Here is a 6557-nt window from a genome sequence, read left to right on the forward strand (position 1 = left end):
AATGACTAGAACTGCTCTCAGACCACAAGAGCTGCTGTTGACTCATGAAAGGCCATGTGTTCCCATTCTCCATAGAGTCTGACTGTGGTTTATCAGAGTGCTCATTCTGTGCCTTGTAAGCCATTGCATTGGTTAATGGGTGTTACTAAATGGGCTGAGACTTGAAATATGCTTGTACATTGGGATATCTGCTGTTTGGAGCCATGAGGTTGTTGCATGGGAAAAAACCAAGGTATATCTACTAGAGGATGATACCACATGGAACAAAGACCAGACTCCTTGGCTGAAGATTTACTAGGAACAGCCATTCTGTCTACTGCTAAGCACTATACAGAGGATTGTCTTTGTCTATGCAGCCCTAGATGAGCTGACTCAGACCAAAAGAAACATCCAACCCAAAGATCTCTGAGAAATAACAAAGATATGTGTTTTTTGTTTTTTTTTTTAAATCTAGGCTTCTGGAAAGTGCCATATAACAATATTTTGACTTTGTGAATCATATGATCTCTCTCTCAAGCATTCAGCTTTGTAATTGCAGCAAGAAAACAGCCATAGACGATAGATTAATGTATGGATATGACTGTATGCCAATGAAACTTTACTGAAACATGATTTATAGTTCCAGTAAAAATACTGTTGCCATAGTTTACTGATCTTTGTTTCAAACTAGTAAGTTATGACATGCCTTGTTACATAACAAAAGCTAAAAGATACACTATTTTTACTGTAGTTTCCTCTCTCACCTTTGCAGTCTAGTTAACTACGCCTACTTGCCCTTTAAAATTCAGTAGAAGCATCATTTCAGAAAACCCAAAATAATAGGTTTTGGAATCAGACCAATCTGAATTTGAAGCCCGGTTCGAATTCAATGTTGAGACTTGGCAAAGTTAACCTAAGTTTTTGTTTCTTCAGCTATAAAATATGTCTTGCATAAAATACTTTAATTTTTAAGATAATTATAACATTTTTATTTTTAGACAATTATAATACAGTTAAATATTATGTCATTATAATCTTACTACCTTCATTCTTGTTCTAGACTAGATGCTCTATAGTAACATAGCCCATGCATATTCCTACAATATCACTTTTTACCGTATATAAATTGCTAAGCTTTTCTTGTCATTTTTGGAGACAAAATAATTAATTCATCACTAAGAAGAACACTTCTTTCCTCCTCTGATGATTTCTTCCAAGAGGATACTTAGTTCTTGCTCACTCCTGGTCTCTCTTTGCCCATTTACACAATTCAATATACTGAGCTCAGATCCCACCTTGTTCCTTTTGGAGAAGTGAATACCCTCTGAGAGCACACGCCCTCTTTTGCTTCTCTAGGTAACAGCATCACCTGTGGAGTAATCCAGTCCAAAGCTCCATAACCATATTAGTACATTGGTCTTATTCTAGGGTTCAAAAATAGGTATTAGAATGACCCATTTGCTTCTCACATCAACCTTGGTTCTGTAATTTAAAAAGGTTTAATTTAGACTCTCATCTTTCTGTTTCTTGGTCATATTTCTCAATTGGTTCCTATCTCACACAAGGAACAGAGATAAATTATTATTGGATCTCTGCAAAATCCCAACATACATGTCACATGCTTAGAACAGTTACTAAAAAACAAGTGCAATCCTTGTAGGAGAAAAGTATAGTACTTCTTTCTAATGCCAGCTAAGAAGAGAGGCTCCAAGAAATCAGATCATAAATATGGAGACTGTTTGCAAGAAGGAAGATGGGCATTTCACTCCTGGCTGCCTACTTGCTGAGCTGCTATTTGTTTGCATCAATCTGAATAAGCATGAGTGAGTTCTTGAGAGAATCTCACATATATCTCCAAGATCTTTTGAATGTAAGTTAAGTTACAGAGCAGAGCTGGAGGTTTGCTGGAGGAGACCTCATTGGCACTTGATGGACAAGCTGTGCCTCAGGTGCGTGAGTTTCCCTGTGGGCTAAGTGGCACTGTAGGTTTGTCCTCTTGCCATGGGTTTCCCAATAGAAAGAGGCCATAGGACACTGCTGAGGGGAAAGGAATTAACAAGGAGCATGAAGGTATCTGGAGAGTTGTTCATGAAGCTTGTTAGAAAGCAAGGTCATGAAGCTTTTAAGGGACAAGGTCCCTGCAAGAAGATTTCCAAATAAATCACCAAAGATAAATTGTGATGCTTGAACCACTGAGGAAGCGGGCCTTCTTTTTTTGTTTCTCTTTATCACTTTTCCTCCCCTTCACAACTCCATATTTTACTTAAGTTATAAAGCAAAGACCTAAGAAGAACAAAAGTAAAAAAAGGAACAAACCAAACGACTCTTCTTTCTCCTGAACTTCAAATTAGGAATTACGTAGAGAGAAGAAAAAAAAAAAAAAAAAAAAAAAAAAAAGTTCAAAATCTTAGTTTAAACTAAAATAGACTTTATAATGCCCAAAGTAGATATTGTCATTTCAAATGAAAGAAACCAGATTTGAATATAGAAAGAATTAACCTCTTTCTTGCTTTAACCCTACTGAATATAGCCCATTAAGAATCAATACATAGGTGCATACAAACATTAATTATTTGTCTCTTTAAATAAGATTAGGTTGTTGAAATTATAGTAGAGCAATAAACATACTACCAACCCCTTTACTAGCAGAAAGAAAAATTGGAGCCGATTAGGACAGGTCAGTAAAATGAGTTTATTCAGTCTTATGTAAATCATAAAACATAATTTTTAATTACTGTTCTACAAACACCAAGGTAATCTGATCTTGCAAAAAAACTAAAACTGGAACTAAATTAGCAAGCCAGCTGCAAATTCAACAATTTATATGTTTAAAAAAAATACAGAGTGTATACCCTCAGAATACAGATAAGAGATAAAAAACTTAGTATAGCCACTTTTAGTCCATAGAAATAATAGCTAGGTCCCACACTTCAACATGCTATATTCTTTCAAAAGGTTCTCTAGCTGAACAGTTGTTTCTAATTTGCACTCTTTCATCCTTAAAAGATTTTGCAACCAATTTTGTTTTCTTCTTCTTTTGTTGTACACTTTCTATAGCATTGCTGGGCTAAACTTTTTATCACACTATTTTATCACCGCATTCCTATTTAATACAAAACCACATGACTTCTGAAAAGGTCTACAATAATTTAAGCATCCCTAAGCACACTATTTCTCTGACTACATGCATTTTTTATACCCTAACTCTTATTGTAATGCTTATGATCAATAAAGATGCTTGCTCAGAAGTAGAATAAATTTCTGAATTATTAATATTTAATGTCTCAGGCCTCAAATCATTCACCAATCTTACCTAAATAAAATTCTTTTGTGCTCTCAGTGTGAGCTTATGAAAACCAGGAGTAAAACATCAACAAAATCATTCCTATTTGTAGCAGTTTTAGAAAAATCACTTCTACATATTTATGGATAAAACCAAGTTCTATCCAATTTATTCCTGCTGAAAGATGACGTGGAGAAAATGTATGTAAGGTTTATATAACGTTCAAGGAATTTGGATGAGAATTTTCTGCCTACAGAATGTATTTTCATGCTCAAATGTGCAAGGATTTAGCTAATTTAAGCAAAATAATAATAATAATAATTGATAAATGGATATAAGGAAGTAGAAATGCCAGAAAACAAAGCCCAGAAGTCAGAAGTGGCTTTAAAAAAAATGGCTAGGCGAGGTTGCTCATGCCGGTAATCCCAGCACTTTGGGAGGCCAAGTGGGTGGTGGATCACCTGAGGTCAGGAGTTCGAGACCAGCCTGACCAACATGGTGAAACCCTGTCACTACTAAAACTACAAAATTTAGCTGGGCGTGGTGACACATGCTTGTAATTCTGGCTACTCAGGAGGCTGAGGCAGGAGAATTGTTTGAACCTGGGAGGTGGAGGTTGCAGTGAGAAGATATCGCACCACTGCACTCCAGCCTGGGTGATAAGAGCAAAACTCCATCTCAAAAGGAAAAGGAAAGGAAAAGGAAAGGGAAAAGAGAAATACACCAAAAAGCAAAGAAAGAAAAAAAAAAAGGAAAAACAGTTAGATGAGCTCAGCATCAGAACCACAATCAAGTCAAGCAAACAAATAGACCAGAGGCATGGTTATTGCTGGACATTGGTTGTTGCAAGCCACCACCAATGCTTACCCTTGACACTGCCTGTCACTCCACTTCCAGCACAGCTCCAGGATCCTGATGTCACTGCCAGCACCACTCAGTGCACCATGCAAACTGCAACTTTCCATAATGATGACACAAATACAAACCTAAACTGTAGTTTAGTCTTCAGATCACCCACTGAAGTGCAAAAAATATGTGCGAAACCTCTGATTGGCTGAATGTCAGACATCTCTTTACAACTTAACTTTCAAAGTTCTGCAAAAGCAAGTATCTCACCCATAGAACGCAGAATTTCAAACACATAAGGAAATTTCGTTACCCAGGAAGTAAAAATAAAAAGAAATAACTTTCAATTACGATTAAATTATCTGTGAGACCTGTACGACTGGGGAGACAGAAAGGAAGGGAAAGTGACAGATAGATAATTACATAGCGGTTAAGTGTCTGAGATTTAGGGCGATATTACTAGGTTTAAGTATGAGTTCCTCGTGCCAATAGCTTTGTAGCTTTAGCAAGTTTTACAATTTTAGTCAAGATTTGTAATGTTTCTGTGTTTCAATTTTCTCATCTTAAAAATGGGCTTCATAAAGATTTCTGCTTTCTTTGATTATTGTGGGGATTAAACGGCATCATCCATGTAAAGTATTTATTACACTGTAAGTCAGTCTTCAATGTTAGGTGTTATTTATATTGTAATTTCCTATTTTCATACTCAACAATTTTTTTCATCACTGACGTGTACATAGTAGATATAACATTATGCTATATGTATAAAATAGAGTGTTTTACCTTGAGGAGTACATCTTAAGCTCTTTCAAATATTTGCTGTTTTTTTCTTCTTCTGTCTGGATTCACACCCACTCTTGTTGCTCTTTCAAACTTCTGTCTTTCCTTTAGGAGTCTATTCAATTCCAGGTCCCTACTTCATAAATGCCTGGGAAATTACCACAAAACATAGAAAATATTTTTGCTATTCTAGTATAATGAATGTAAATACTACAATATTTTAACGATTAATAACAATTATTGGTTTAGTTATGTCTTTCTTTCTATTTATAAACTCTTTGAGGCAGCATTACCTAATTAGAGAAGGTATTGGATTTAGACAAACGGTGGTTCAAATCTTCTTGTAATTACTTGTGAGAACTTCAAAAAGTTAATTAAGCTCTTGAGCCTCAATTCCTATTCTATATATTGAGAACAATAATACATATTTTACAGAGTTGCTGTAAAGATTAAATGAGATTGTGTGTGTGTGTGTGTGTATGTGTGTGCATCTATGCATGTTTGTATGTATGTGTAGGTAATTATCAAAGTATGGTAGTTATTGCTCAATTGATGCCCATGGCTCTTTTTATTACACCATTATATTATTTATTTTGCAGAGTGCCTGAAATAAAATAGGCACCTAATAACTACTTATAAAAATAATTCCTATACTTGAAATAAAAATGAAAATGAAAATTAATTTTTTATTTTAAAAATTAAAATGAAAGAAAATGAGCGTATAATACCCAATGCATAGAATATGCCTATAAAGTAGTCCTTTCTTATAAATGTACATGCATATCTATCAGGTTTCAGTTCCAAATAATGGAAAATATTGAAGCTGATTTAAGAATAACATTTAAAATGGATGCCCCACAGTACATCTCTCATCTCGTTTTCTTCAGTTCCAAATTAAAGTCCTCCACAAGTGCATCTGACTGGTAGAACCTAATTTATTTAATCACTTCTTCATTAATTGATCTGTCAAATAACTTATTGTGTGCCAGTCATATGTTTGGTGTTGTGGATAAAGACTTCATGGAGTTTACATTCCTGGTCAAAGAAGACACACATTAAAAAGTGCATAAATACGTTAGGTACCATATTAGAACTTTAATATGATAAATTCTTTGGCAAAAAAAAAATAAGCAAGAAATGATGACAGTGAGTGCCAGATGATGGAGATTGTAATTTTAAAAGCATCGAGTAAAATTTATTGAAAGAGAGACATTTGAGCAAAGAATTAAACAAGGTGAGAAGCAAGCCATGAAAATATTTATATGAAAAGCATTTTAGGCCCAAAATATAGACAATGTAAAATCCTGGAAGTAAAAACTGTGTTTAGTATTGAAGGAAAAATGAGGAGCTTCACATGGTTGGAGTGAGTGGGTCAGGGGTTCTGGGTCGTAGGAGAGGAGAAGAGCAAGATAGTGGAAGTCAGACCATACAGAGCCTATAGGCTTTAATGGGGACTTCAATTTTTACTCTGAACAAGATGAATATCCATGGGATAGTTAGGCCCTCAGATTGATACAATGGAACCTGTGTTTGAACAGGATCCCTTTGTCTAATGCATTCAGAATGGACTGAAGGGGAGGAGCAAGAACAGATGAAGGAGGGCAGTTAGGAGGCTCTAGCAATAACCCTACTTGATGATGATGGTGCTGTGCTACCAAGGGAGGTGATG

The 6557-nt window shown here is 35.3% G+C and overlaps 1 long non-coding RNA gene across 1 annotated transcript in view; it reads right to left on the reverse strand.

The window, feature by feature from the left end:
- The window catches only part of LOC105543673, a 395479-nt gene extending 390443 nt beyond the window's left edge, over positions 1-5036 (reverse strand). The window contains exon 1 of the long non-coding RNA XR_001006657.1: positions 4892-5036. This is a non-coding gene — a long non-coding RNA (uncharacterized LOC105543673). The remainder of the gene's footprint in view (positions 1-4891) is intronic.
- Positions 5037-6557: the final 1521 nt, after the last annotated feature.

The sequence above is a fragment of the Mandrillus leucophaeus genome, unplaced genomic scaffold (assembly GCF_000951045.1).
Source record: "Mandrillus leucophaeus isolate KB7577 unplaced genomic scaffold, Mleu.le_1.0 Scaffold1070, whole genome shotgun sequence".
In the NCBI taxonomy this organism is placed as follows: domain Eukaryota; kingdom Metazoa; phylum Chordata; class Mammalia; order Primates; family Cercopithecidae; genus Mandrillus; species Mandrillus leucophaeus.